Source organism: Acomys minous (genome assembly GCF_964271855.1).
Source record: "Acomys minous genome assembly, chromosome: 16".
NCBI lineage: Eukaryota > Metazoa > Chordata > Mammalia > Rodentia > Muridae > Acomys > Acomys minous.
In genome coordinates, this window is record NC_140498.1 from 11,833,090 (window position 1) to 11,847,669 (window position 14,580).

Here is a 14,580-nt window from a genome sequence, read left to right on the forward strand (position 1 = left end):
AGGAACAGGAAAGCAGACAGGCCAAAAGGGCCAATAGAGGAATTCTCTAGGGCCACACAGACACCATCAGCTTTTCCAGTCTTTGTGCAACAATGGCACCTTTAAGTTTCCCTCTGATTTCTGCATGTGTTCTGTAGCATGAATACACACATGTGTGTACACATCCACACATCCACATAAATAAATTAATTTAAAAAATTAAAACTCATTAGATAAGGTCTTCAAAAACCTCAGAGACCTACAGAATGTAGCATTTGAAGATGTTTTAATTATTTTAAAGATTCTTTGATGACAAGGCAGGTTAACTCCTGGCAACACCCAGCCTACCCCAAAGAAGATGATGAGCATCAAAGAACCTCCTTATGGCCGAGTGTAGTGGCGCACGTCTTTAATCCCAGCACTCAGGAGGTAGAGGCAGGTAGATCGATGTGAGTTTGAGGCCAGCCTGTTCTACAAAGTGAGTCCAGGACAGCCAAGGCTACACAGAGAAACCCTGTCTCGAAAACAAAAACAAAAACAAAAAAGTTCAAAGTCTCTTCTGCAACTCAAGGCGATCTCTTAATTGTAATCCCCTATAAAATCCAGAAGCAAATCACAACTTTCAACATGCTATGGCACAGAATATGCATTACCATTTCAAAGAGGAGACGGCTGAGAATAGCAGATCAAAGCAAGACTGACACTTAGCAGGGCAGACTCCAAATCCTGGAGCTCCATGTCTGACAGCAAAGGACTTAGAGGGCTCCGCTCTTGCAGCTTTGCTACCCCACAGTTCACTCTTCTCTCCTGGGATGGTTCCACTCTGTGTGTGCAGCTCTCCCTGACAGCCATCCCTTGGCTCTGGAACCTCCAACATCCTAGGGCCTTGATGACTTTCCTTAGCTGCAGAAAAAGGTTCCACAACCACTTGGATGGCAGAGCCAGGTTTGACTGGCGCCTTTAAGTAGAGCCGGGGCCCCTTGAATCACTGTGTAGCAGCTTTCCTGGGTTGTCTAAGAGCATAAAATCCCTCGGGACTTTCTTTTTTCCCCAAGTTGGAAGCCTAGCTGGGTGAGTCCTTGCCCTGAGGACACCCCTCCCCTTATTCCATGTTGAGTCAGGCCTTTAATCTTTTTCACCTCTTTCAGAACAAGCTTTGGCTCCAATATTATATTTCCTGGTGTTATTTTTCTCCTCAAACTGTACATTTTGTATTTCTTTTTTGCCCCCATTGGTTCTTTCATTGTAGGCTTGCATAATAGTGATCACTAATAACCATGTGACAGAGTTAATATTAGGCTGTCTTGAAATCTCCCCCACTAAGGAAATTAGTCTAAAGCTTTCAATTTAGCCTCTGGAAAATTGTTAGGGCAAGGCAGAAAGCCACGTTTGCCAAAATATCACAAGAATGGTCTCCATCCCAGTTGCTAACAGTGTTCCCTCTGAACCCTGGAGCCGAGCCTTCATACTCAGCGTGTCTCTTAGCACTGCTGTCTTTCCAAGTTCCTACTAAGATGGCCCATTGAGCCCCACTTACATCACCAAGTACTTTCTGAGTCCAAAGTCCCAAAGTCTTCCACATCCCCTTAATAAACAGCATGGCCAGGACCATCTCAATAATAGCCCATTCCCTGGTACCAACGTCTTAGTTACTTTTCTATTGCTGTGATAAAACCCCATGACCAAGGCCACTTATAGAAGAAAGTGTTTAGTTGGGCTTACGGTTTCTGAGAGTTAGTGTTCATGATTGCAGAGAGGAGGAACAGCTAAGAGCTCACATCCTGTTCCACAAGTAGGGAGAGAAAGAGGGGTGGGAGAGAGAGAGAGAGAGAGAAAGGGAGAGAGAGAGAGAGAGAGAGAGAGAGAGAGAGAGAGAGAGAGAGAGAGAGAGAAGCCTCATTGGGAATCTTTGGAAACCTCAAGCCCATCCCTAGCAACACACCTCCTCCAACAAGGCCACACTTCCTAATTCTTCCCCCAAAGTTCCACAAACTATGGAACACATGAGCCACATGGAACACTTAAACCACCACAATCTATCTACATCCCATGTGCAGCCACACACAACTGGTTGATCGCCTTGGTTATCATAGTGCTGTGGACCACTCATCTCAAGATACTCAGGGACTGGGAAAAACCAAACGGACACTTGAAAGTCGCCCAGTTATATAAAGTAAAAATAACACACCCTGCAGCAGCAAGTCATGGATCATCTGTGGAAGGCGTCAAAACTCCTTCCCCAGACACGAGCATAAAGCTTTACACGGCATCGCACGGTGCCTGAGCTGCAGGCTCTCACCTTCAAGCCCTCCCCAAACCAAAACAAATGACCTGGCAAGACACTCCTCCAGGAAAAAGCAGAGTTTCCTTGGGGGCGGGGTTGTAAATAAGAACGGCCTCGTAGGCTCATATATTTGAATGCTTTAGTCGTCAGGGAGTGCCACCACTTGAGAAGAATTAGGAGGTGTGGCCTGTTGGAGTAGATGTGGTCTTGTTGGAGGAAGTGTGTCACTAGCGGTGGGCTTTGGGGTTTCAAATGCTCAAACCAAGCCCAATGATTCAGTTCTGTCTCTCTCTGTCTCTGTCTGTCTCTGTCACTGTTTCTCTGTCTCTGTCTGTCTCTATCTCTCCCTCCCTCTCTCTCTCTCTCTCTCTCTGTAGGTGTGTGTGTGTGTGTGTGTGTGTGTGTGTGTGTGTGTGTGTGTCTGTCTGTCTGTCTGTCTGTCTGTCTGTCTGTCTGTGTGTCCGTGTGTCTGTGTCTCTCTCTGCTACATGTGGATTTGGATGTAGAACTCTCAGCTACCTCTCCAGCACCGTGTCTGCCTGTGCACTCCCATGCTCCCTGCCATGATGATAAAGGGCTAAACTTCTGATACTGTAAGCCAGCCCTAATGAAATGCTTCCCTTTTGGGGGAGGTGGTTTCGAGACAGGGTCTTTCTGTGTAGCCTTGGCTGTCCTGGACTCGCTTTGTAGACCAGGCTGGCCTCGAACTCACAGCGATCCACCTGCCTCTGCCTCCCGAGTGCTAGGATTCAAGGCGTGCGCCACCACTGCCTGGCCTAAATGCTTCCCTCTGTAAGAGTTGCAGTGGCCACGGTGTCTCCTCACAGCAGTAAAACACTAAACCATGGTGGCTTAGCCAAAGAGAGAGATGGGTGGAGCCGGAGAACACAGATTGGATCTACTGTGCTCAGCAGGGAGAACGTCCTCTGTCACCAAGGCCAGCAGGGAGAAACAATGTTTCTGAGGTCGCTTGTGGGCGTAGAAGGGCATGGTGTGTGGCCCTGTTCATGTGGGTCAGCAGCAAAGCCTGAGTCTAATCTGTCTTCCCAAGTCCCCCGGGGGGAAGGCAGGGGGACTGAGCATAGACGTCATTCTGTTTTCCAAACAGAACAGCTGGCATGGTGCCTTTAAACTCTGAAAATTTTGTTTCTTCTTCACCATTTTCGTCAGCCATCCTTGGGGCTTTATAAATAGAACCAACTCAAACGCAGGCAGGGGTAAATCAGGCAGCCAGCCTGAATATTCAGCCCGGGGTTCAGAGCCTCGGGAAGGGCAAAATGGGTGAATTCATGGCCAGGCAGAACCACCAGCTACTTCCTGGGGCCCCAGGGGGAGAAAAACCCACAAGGAGGGCAACAGGAGCTGATATTCCAGCTGCAGGCTCTGACGGAGGGTCAGAAGCTCCAGGAGAGGCTGCACCTACCTCTGAGCAGTTGCCTCTACCGGAAGCCTTCCATGCTTCTGGAACCCCTCATATTTCCGGCGCCAGATCTCCCAGGAGAGCCCGGAGGACCTGTGCCCTCCACCCACCTGCCTCACTCCTTCCCCGCTACAAGCCTTTTTCAAGAGTGCAGTGCTAAGCAAGGCTCCTGGCTTCGTGTGGCTTTGGGTCTCCCTCCAAATGAGACCAGCTGCCAACATCTGCAGCTGCTTAAACGCTGTCCTGTGCTATCACAAGGACATCTCTGTGTGGCTGCAGGAGGCTGGGAGCGATGCCCTCGGGATGTTTATAGTTACAAGGGAAGCGGGCATCGCTATCATGGAGGCTGGAGGCGCCATCACCCTGTTCCTCTCTCCTCTCCCATTGGCCCCATTCATCTGCCCATGGCTGTGTGCACCTTGTCTCAGTGCCTCCCAGGTCTTCAGCTTCCTGCACGGGGGCCCTTCCCTCGAGGTCCTTCATGTCACCTCCCCTGCTCTGCAAATCCCCCTTCTCCTCTGTGTCCTATTTAAATATCTGTCCTCTTCTTCTTCTTCTTCTTCTTCTTCTTCTTCTTCTTCTTCTTCTTCTTCTTCTTCTTCTTCTTCTTCTTCTTCTTCTCCATCTCTGCACTTTGGGGCTTTAGGGGTTAAGCGAGTAGCATTTCCCAACAAATAAAGAAAGAAAGTTGGCAAGTGGTGGCCCAGAAGCCAGAGGTGGAGAGGTCCAAGTTTAGGCAGAGGGTGCCATTTGAGAAAGACTTGGTACTGGACACTGGTAAATGGCAGCATTTGCCCAGCTCAGCCTCTTGGGGGCCGGGGGGAGGGAAGAGTGGAGCAGAGGCTGGGGGGGACCAAGCTCCAAGGAGGTGGCGAGAGAAGCTGGCCTAGGCAGGAAGCTGACAGGGGCTTGGCAGTCATGAAGGGCTTTGAGCACACAAGGGGTATCTGCCTCAGCTGTGACCCTGGGGATAGGCTGAGCAGTTGCCCAGCACTGAGCTGACCCGACAACAACCAGTGACAACAGAGAGGCTGGGAGCTAGAGCTGGTAGAACCTGGCATCAGACAGTGTCAGGAAACAGGCTGAGCGAGTGATGGGAACTGAGGTCACAGTCCTCCTCAGGGAAGTCCCACTCCTCCCCCACTGGTTCCCTGGCTCCCTGGCATTAAGCAGGAGCAAAGTCCACAACCCAGTCGATGGATGTCACCACACCACACAGCCCTCCCTCAGCCGCAGGAACCACACGCTGGTCCTCATCCTGCCCCAGAGCCTAACTCAGCAGAGATGGCTGGTGGGGTGTGGGGGCTGCAGGCACATGTGGGGATACTGGGGCCAGGCCTGTCTATGGGGTGACCAGCAAACCTCTATAGAGCAAACAACCGCACACATGGGCAGCTGAAGGTATCGAGTTGTAACTAGAGGGAAGGGAGCCCATGGCATCACAAAACTCACAGAATAGTCGCTGTATGACAAGGTGTCCTCCATCAGGGGCCTGGTCTTCGGCCTCAAGAGTCTAGAAGGTGTTTCTCAAGGGTCCGTGGGGACAGAACTGAAGCCAGGCACTCACAGGGAGTACTATGATGGGCCGTTCAGGCCCAGTGGATGCATCTGGTCCCTTCACATGTAAGCCTCTGGCATCTGGGGCTCAATAAACAGTATTGAGACTATGCACCCAGAGACTATGCAAAGTAGTAAATTCCCTAGGACTGGACGTATGGGGACTGGACAACCCATAATGGTTGAATTCACAAAGGGGCAGGATGCCTTACAGCTTCTTTTCCTTCCTGGTAGAATGCGTAGCCTGGTCAGCCTTTCAAAAAGAAGCTTTATCAGGAGCTGAGGAGACAGCTCAGTGGCTAAGAACACCCTGTGGGGCTCTTCCAGAGGACCTGGATTCAATTCTAGGCACCCATAAGACAACCACATATAACTCCAGTCCCAGGGAATTTAATTCTGGCCTTGGTGGGCACCAGGCACACATGGAGTGCACAGACATGCATGCAGGCAAAACACTCGGCACACATAACATTTTAAAACGAAAAAAGGAACTGATAAATTTCTGACATCGTGCATTTTCACTCTCATGTTTTTCTAAAGATTTACTTTTTATTGTATTTTATTACTTTTAGGGGTGTGTGTGTGTGTGTGTGTGTGTGTGTGTGTGTGTGTGTGTGTGTGTGTGTGTGTGTGTTCATGAGAGTACAGGTGCCCACAAAGGCCAGAGGACTGAGACACCCCTGGAGCTGGGGTTACAGGAGGTGGTAAACCATCTGACATGGGTGCTGAGTTCATACTGCTTCATAAAATAGAAGCAACCAGGCCAGGTGTAGTGGTGCATGCCTTTAATCCCAACACTCCAGAGGCAGAGACAGGTGGATTTCTATGAGTTCCAGGCTAGCCTGGACTCCAGAGCAAGTTCCAGGACAGCCAGTGCTATACAGAGAAACTCTGTCTTGGAAAAACAAACAAACAAACAAACAAACAAACAAGCTGAGCCATCTCTTCAGCCCCCCCCCATCAGGGAGTCGTCCCCTTATATTTGGCTCCATTTGAGTTTGAAATTATTTTCCTTCAGATTTTGAAGATAATTACTTCTCTTGGGGGGAGGTCTAGAAAGATTTAGAATTAATTTGTCTAGAAAGATTTAGAATTAATTTGTACCCCAGGTTTTTAAATATTTAACCTCTCTATGCGTTACAAAATATCTGTTCTTGCATCAACCCTGGCCAGGGTGCTGGGGGTCAGCTCAGTGTTCTTTTGGGCCTGTCCTCCTGGAGAGAGACAGACTCTTCCGCTCTGTCCCTGGTGTCTCCCTCTTACCACCCCTGCTTTGTGTTGCATTTTAGAAGTCCTTGCTCAGGTCCCTGGCTGTTCTGTCTCTTCAGAAGTGTTCCTGGGGCTGCTCAGCCCATTTCCTGAGGCCTTTTAGTGAGCAGGTTTTAATCGCCCCAGCCTCCACTTGATCTTTTGAGGACACTGTTCCTGGCATTTCTCAATGGAGGGGGGGGGGGCTCATTACACCTGCTCTGGATTCTTACTCTGGTCACATTAACTCCTGGCCTTGGGTCCCTTTCTCTTGCTTTGGAGCCAAGCTGCCTATCACCTACTGTGGTTGTTAGCCAAGATCAAGCCTTTAAAAACAAAACAAAACAAACAACAACAACAACAAAACTCCTTCATTTTGGTAGTGATGATTTATTCCGTCTAACCGCCATAATTAGTATTCCAAAACTAAAGCAACTTGCTTGCCTGATTCCCATCCCCAACCCAGAAGAGATGGCAATCTATTTTAAAATAGTATTTTATTAATTCTTTGAGATTTCAGGCGCTGTATTTTGGTTATAACCACCCTCCCCTCTGAGATGCTTGTTTATGGATCATCTGCCTTACTGGTTACCCTTAGCAGTGGCCTATTGCAGGCCAAAAGGGAAAGCTCAGACAACCTTCCACCCCGAGTGCTTTCTGATGCTCACAAGGACCCCCCTTCCTCCCAACCCCCCCCCCCAAATAAGAACCTGCACTATGGTAAGTCCCTGGTTTGGTTCTAATGTGTTTTGTTCCCACCACCACTCTTGCTGAAATGTGCTTGTTGACTCAGCGTTCTTAGCAGGAGGTAAAGCAGGGATTTGGGGAATTGAAATCTGTCAGGAAAGCGGGGACAAGAGCCTGTGAGAGGGGCTGTTTCTTGCTCCTGGGGGGTTCCCCCCTTCCCCCCTACCCCTGCTCTGGGAACCTTAAGTAGGTTTACAAATTACTACAAACTGTAGGAAGAAAAGCCCACAGAGGCTGAGAGGAAAAGCGCCCAGCCAAAGGAGGAGTCCCAGGTGGGACCCATGAGGGAGAATGGGGGGGAGTCCAGGAAGGGGAGCGCCCCTCCCACCCCAGGGGCAGTGGCCTGGCTTCCCTGGGGAACCACCGGGCCAGTCTCGTTCTTTCTCTGTGGGAGCTGATTCTCCTTCCCCTCGTCTGTGGCCTCTACCTTGGCCTTGGCTCTCACCTCATGCTCCCTCTGGTCACCTCCACTTTGCCTCACCATAAGCTGCTTGCCATTCCTTGGGACTGTCGCTTGCAGGTCCTCTGCCTCTGTTACGTCACTTTCTTGGCACCTGGCAATGTTGCTCCATTTGTGTTTTGGTTCTTCGCTTCCCAGGGTGCCCAAACCTTTTTTCCCATAGGATGAACTCAATGGTCCCTAGATGACCATGTCTCACTCCAAGAATCCATAACAGCAGTGCTTCCCTAAGACACACACACACACACACACACACACACACACACACACACACACACACACACACACCACAAATTACCCAGGCTTAAGTATGCTTATGGCTCACACCACAGTGTCATATTGTAGGCCAGCCAGCATTCTGCCGACAGTACCTAGGCCTCTGTGCTCAAACTACCATTGTCCCCGCACCTCACCAGCCTTCTGAGACACTGCCTGCTTCTTCAAGCTGAGTACCCCTTCTTTCTACCCCAGGAAACAGCCTTTGTGCTGGGTGTTGTGCTCAGAGCAGGCAGATCTCTCTGGAGTCAAGCCTAGCCTGGTGTACTTTGTAACAGTAACAAAAAGCTGTAACAGGCGTCCCACCAGGCCCTCTTGATCTCCAAGCCCACACTGGGGCCTGGGGCCTGGGGCCCTGTCTACAGCAGCTACCTTTCCCCCACAGTCCTCTCCTTCTCACAGTCCAGGCTGCTGTCTACACATTTTTGGTTGGCATCGCTGGCTTATCAACTTTCTTGTCTTCCAGTATGATTGTGAATTTAAAGAATCTATGTATTTTGAAAGGATTTGGGGGTGACGGGGGAGGCCCAGGGGAGGCTGTGTGTATACCATGTGCATGCAGGTGCCTGCAAGGGCGTTGGCTCTCCTGAAGCCGTAGGTGGTTGTGAGCTGTCTGATGTGGGTGTCGGGAACAAACTCTGAGTCTTGTGCAAGGGCGGCATGATGGCTGTTCTTGGCTATCAACCTGACTGCTGCTGGAGTTAACTACAACCCAAATGGCTGGGCACACCGTCTGAAGTGAGAAGACCAAGTTCTAATCCATCTTTAATTTGGACCACAGCTTCTGCTGGCAGGCTGCATAAAGGACAGGGAAGAAGGATGCTCTCTCCTCTTTGCCTGCTTGCTCTCACGGGCAAGACCCTTCCTCACTGGCATTAGAGCTTACTTCTTCTGGCTTTCCGCATGTACTGAAGACCAGCTGAGACATCCAGCCTCATGGACTGCACATCTGGATTCTAGGACCCTCTGATTATTGGGCAGCCATTCTTGGATTAGCTGGATAGTAAATCCCCCCTCTCTATAAATGGAGGGATTAAATCTATAAGTTCTGTTGCTCTAGAGAACCCCGACTAATACAAAGGTTGGTATCATGAGTGAGGTGTAGGTGCGAGACACCTGACCGGGGCTTTTGGGGAGGACTGTGGAAGGACTGGCGCTCTGGACTAGAAAAGTCATCGGATGTTGCGATCTCAGTCTGTAGGATCTTGGAAGATAAGAATGTTAAGGGCAGGGTGGACAGTGGAGGCCTGGCTTGTGAGGTTCCAGAGAGGTTTAGAGACTGTCAGGGCCATTTGTTATTTTGAATTAAGACTCTATGGGTTGGGGCTGGAGAGATGGCTCAAAGGTTAAGAGGTTAAGGCTGCTCTTCTAAAGGACCTGAGTTCAATTCCCAGCAACCACATGGTGGCTGATAACCATCTATAGTGAGATCTGGTGCCCTCTTCTGGTGGGCAGACACACATGCAGGAAGAACATTGTATTTAATAATAATAATAATAATAATAATAATAATAATAATAATAATAATAATAATAATAATAATAATAATACTCTGTGGGTCATTGGATGGTGGTGTCGGTGTGCCTGCCTTTAGTCTCAGCACTTGGGGGAGGAGGGCATGAGGATGGGAGTGGGAGGAGAGGAAGGAGGGGGCTGGGATCAGGCTGTAAAGTGATGGGGGCGGGGCAGTAGAAAAAGGAAGAGGAGGTGCCGGAAGAGGAGGAAGAGGAGAACAGCCTCAATGAGGTGGAATCTTCTGGGGAAAGTGTTTCCTGAGAGTCAGCACAGGGAAGCTGGGTTCTAGCCGTGTCCAGGGTTGTACCTTGTGCTGGCAGCTCAGCAGTGCTAAGAGTCACCAGGTGGTGAAGGCATGAGGTGGTCACAGAGAGCAGCTGAAGCTTGGCACTGCGTGGCAGGGTTGGCATCCCTGACGAGAGCCCAGGAAAGGCTACTGGTAAAAACTCAGCCCGATGCCAGCAGAAGATGGCAGCATTTTGGAGATGCCCACTTTCTCTATGGGAGGAGCACTAAGAGGAGTGGCAGCAGTGGAGCCAGCCGGGGGGCCTACAGGGCAAGCTGGGTGTGCTGCAGAGGGCAGAGCTGGAGGGGTGGCTCCGGCCCTTTTAAGAACCCTGGAGGATCATAAGCAGATCCCAGATGTTGGACATTGTGTTATTTACACTGGTGGAGTTTGGTTTTGCTTTGATCTGATTATGACTGTGACCTGGTTCTTCCCTCTTGACGTAAGAAAGCATTTAACTTAATTTTGATTTTTTTTTTTTTAAACAGGAATCCACAGTTGGGAGATTTCAAATGTCTAAAAGAGAGATTTTGGATTTTTAAAGAGACTAGATATTTTAAGGAGACCGAAAGTTTAAATGTGTTTTAAATCTGCAAAAATTGTGGGACTTTTAAATGTATTTATGTTTTTAATGTGAGATCCAGGGGATAAAGAAGAAAGGAAAGGCTGTGGCTTAAGGGTGACATGTTTGTGTCAAGTTGACAAGAGGTTCGTTGTGCTGGCTGGGTTTATGTCAGCTTGACACAAGCTTGAGTCCCTGGAAAAGGGGAAGTTTCAACTGATAAATACCTCCATAGGATCAGGCTGCTGCGGGCAAGCCTGTAGCGCATTTTCTTAATTAGTGATTGAAGGGGGGAAGGGCCCAGCCCATTATAGGTGGGGCTCTGCCTGGGCTGGTGGTCTTGGATTCTATAAGAAAGCAGGCTGAGCACAAGAAGCAGGCCAGCACTCAGCACCCCTCCATGGTCTCCTGCCTTTGATGACCATCTGTGATGTAAAAAGGTAAGCCGAGTAAACCCTTTCCTCCCCAGGCTGCTTTGGTCATGGTGTTTCCATCACAGGATTGTAACCCTAACTACGGCAAGCAGCAGGTGTCCTTAACCACTGAGCCGTCACTTCAGGCTCCTGGTCTACAAGCCAAACAACCTTGGGGTGTGGAGCATCACTCAGCTGTAGCTGGGCTCCACTATCTCTACATCAGTCTCAACAAAATTAAACCCAGACTACCTTAGCCTTGCCTCATAGTCACTTGGGAAAATTAAAGCTATCACAGCCCGTGGCATATGCTCAGGAAGCACCGGAGGCGCGTGGGAGAAGAAAGCAGAGGCCCCAGGCTGGAGGTGCAGCCTGTGCAGGAAGGAGGCCTCCACTTTGCCTAGCCTGGAGGCTGGCATGCCCCATAGTGACTAGCTCTTCCCAGTGGGGGTGACAGCTGGTGTGTTCAGAGAGAAATGCTGGTGTTTGGGAACAACAGGAGGAGACTTCCAAGAGAGGGCAGGTCTGGTTCAGGGACGACTGCAGGCTCCGGGTTGGCAGAGAGGGCTCCAAGGTCCCAGAGCCAGTCCTCTGGTGCCATCAAGTGGCCATCTCTACAAACTGTAGTTCCTCCATCAGATCGGCTTCACTCAATGGTTCTCAACTCTCCTAATGCTAACCCACCACCACCACCACTACCACCATAAAGTTACTCTGTTGCTATTTCATAACTGTAATTTTGCTACGAGTCATAATGCAAATACCTGATGTGCTGTCCAGGGTCAAGACCCACAGGTTGAGAACCACTGGGAGTTTGCCCAGCCACAGCACTCATTAGGAGATTGCTTGGAGTTTGCATTATGATCACAGCTCCTCTGTGGAGCCCCTCTGTGAAGGGGTGAGTAGCTTGACCGTTGCTGGCCTACTGGGCCTCGCGGTCTGTACATTCAAGGTGGCTACAGCAAATCTAATCAAGGATTTGTCAACCAAACAGCAGATACGTTCACTGGGAAGGTTGTTTGTATATGGTTTCCATGCATTTTTATACTTAGAGTCTTTTTTTAAAGGCATAACTTTGGGCAGGAAAGGGAGGGATGGATGCTGACCGTACCAAGTGAGCAGGAGGTAACCACCACTTTGGACCCGTAACACATACAAGGATGGGAAATAAATCCAACCAAAAACCCAAGGTCCTTTCTACCTCAGTGAAATTCTTAGAGGTCAAGTAGTGTGGGGCATTCAGAGACGGTCCTTCCAAGGGGAGGGGAAAGGTTAGTACCTGGACCGTCACCAAGAAAGCAGCACGGTCTTCAGTGGGCCTACTTGGGTTCTGGAACAGCACGTTCCTTACTTGGGTATGTTACTCCGGCCCATATAGCAAGTGACTCTGAGTGGGGCCTTGGCCAGGAGAAGGCTTCTCAACCAGTAGAGGTTGCTATATAGGCTACAATACCACACTTGGTACTTGAGGTGGCAGTGGCAGATAGGGATACTGTTTGGAGCCTTTGGTTGGTCCCTTTGGATAAATCAGAGGAGACCCTTGGGGTTTTGGAGCAAGGCTCAACCGTCATCTGCAGACAACTATCCTCCCTTTGAGAGACAGCTGTTGGGCCTTAATGGAGACTGAACGTTTGACAGTGGGTACCAAGTTACCATATGACCTGAACTGTCCGTCAGGAGCTGGGTGTTATCTGACCCATCGAGTCATAAAGTAAAATGTGTACAGTATCAGCCTATCACCAAATTGAAGCAGTATATAATCAGGCCCAAGCAGGTCCTGGGGGTGCAAGCAGCTTCTACGACTAGGTTGCCCAAATGCCTATGGTTTCTGCTCCCATTACAATGCCGTCTGCTCGCAAGCATGCACCTACAGCCTCATGGGGTGTGTCCTATGACTGGTTCACTGAGGAAGACAAGAGCTTAGTTACTGATGGCTCTGCATATTATGCAGGCACCACCACAGCAGAGACCAGCACTGAGCCCCAATATGGCACCATTCCCTGGGGAGACCAACCAACGACCTGGTGTCAGGTTGGCTACACTGGACCACTTCCTTTGTAGGAAGAACAAGACTTTGTCCTTATTGGAGTGTGTGCTTATCTTGGTTATGGGTCTGCCTTTTCTGTACATAATGGTTCTTCCAAAACTACCAGCTCCTGTCTTACAGAATGCCATTTCCACTGTCACAGCAGTCCACATAGTATTGTTTCTGACCAAGGGACTCACTTCACAGCCTGAGAAGTACAACCATGGGCCCACAATCCATCGCGGCCCACTGGTCTTGTTTTTTGTTTTTGTTTTTTTTGTTTTTGTTTTTTCGAGACAGGGTTTTTCTGTGTAGCCTTGGCCGGCCCTCTGGTCTTAACCATGTGCCTCATCATCCTGAAGCAGTTGGCCTGACAGAGTGAATGGCTTTTTGAGGACACAGTTGCAGAGCCAATTAGGTTCCAGAAGGCTGGAGGCCTGAGGTAGAGGTCTTCAGAAAGAGGTATATGCTTTGAGTCAGTGTCCAAAATATCCCATAGCCAGGATTCATGGGTCCAGGAGTCAAGGGACGCAAAGGGGCATGGTTCCACTCACTATCACCCCTAGTGACCAACTAGAAAAAAAAATTGCTCCCCTGTCCTGTGACCTTAGTTCTGCTGTCCTAGAAGTTCCACAAGGGGGTGCTCCCCTATCAGGAGACACTTGAGCGGGAAGCCACATTGGGCTTCTGATGCCCTTAAGGCAAGAGGCTAAGAAACAACCACCCCTCAATTACCGTGGGGAAATTGGATTGCTGCTCCACAGTGGCGGTAAAATGATTGTGTCTAGAGTACAGGAGAGCCTTTAGGGCGTCCCTTGGTGCCACCATGTCCTGTGATTAAAGTCAATGGGAAACTGCAACAGCCCAAACCCAGCAGGATGATAAGGGTCCAGACCCTTCAGGAATGAAGGTGTGGGTCACTCCTCTAGGAGAAGAGGTGCTTGCTGAGAGTGGAAGAAATGCAGAATTGACAGTAGAAGAAAATAATTATAAACACCAGATGCAGAAATAAGGGCTATAATTGACACGAGTGTTTCCTATTTTGTTTGTGCACATAAATTATACATGTGTGTGTGTTATTTCGTCAACTTATCATATAATGCAATAACTCTTTTTGGTTTTGTTTTGTTTTTTGAGACAGGGTCTCTCTGTGTAGCCTTGGCTGTCCTGGATTGGCTTTGTAGACCAGGCTGGCCTCGAACTCAGAGATCCACCTGCCTCTGCCTCCTTCAGTGCTGGGATTATAGGTGTGCGCCACTGTGTCAGGCTCATATAATGTAGTATCAACTGAGATAATATCAGTAGTTATACTTAAGATATGAGACACGAGCCGGACGTGGTGGCACACGCCTTTAATCCCAGCACTCGGGAGGCAGAGGCAGGCAGATCACTGTGAATTCGAGGCCAGCCTGGTCTACACTGTGAGTCCAGGACAGCCAAGGCTACACAGAGAAACTCTGTCTCAAAAAAAACAAACAAAGAAACAAAAAAAAAAATATGAGACACTAGAAGAATGTCCCCCAAGGGACAATCCCACCTATTCTAAATATATAATGCATTTGAGATTGCACATGGGTAGTTATGTTGGGTGTAGCTATGACCTGGTTATCATTTTCACTTGGAAATTAAGTGTGACGTAAGGAGATGTGGTTGTGTGTCAAGTTGACAAGGGGTGGATTTGTGATGTCTAACCTTGGTTGTCAAAGTCGACAACTACATCTGGAATCAGTTAAATCTTACGTGGCTGGCCAAACCTATAAGGGGTTCTTCCTGACTGGATCATCTGAGGTATGAAGACCCACGCTAA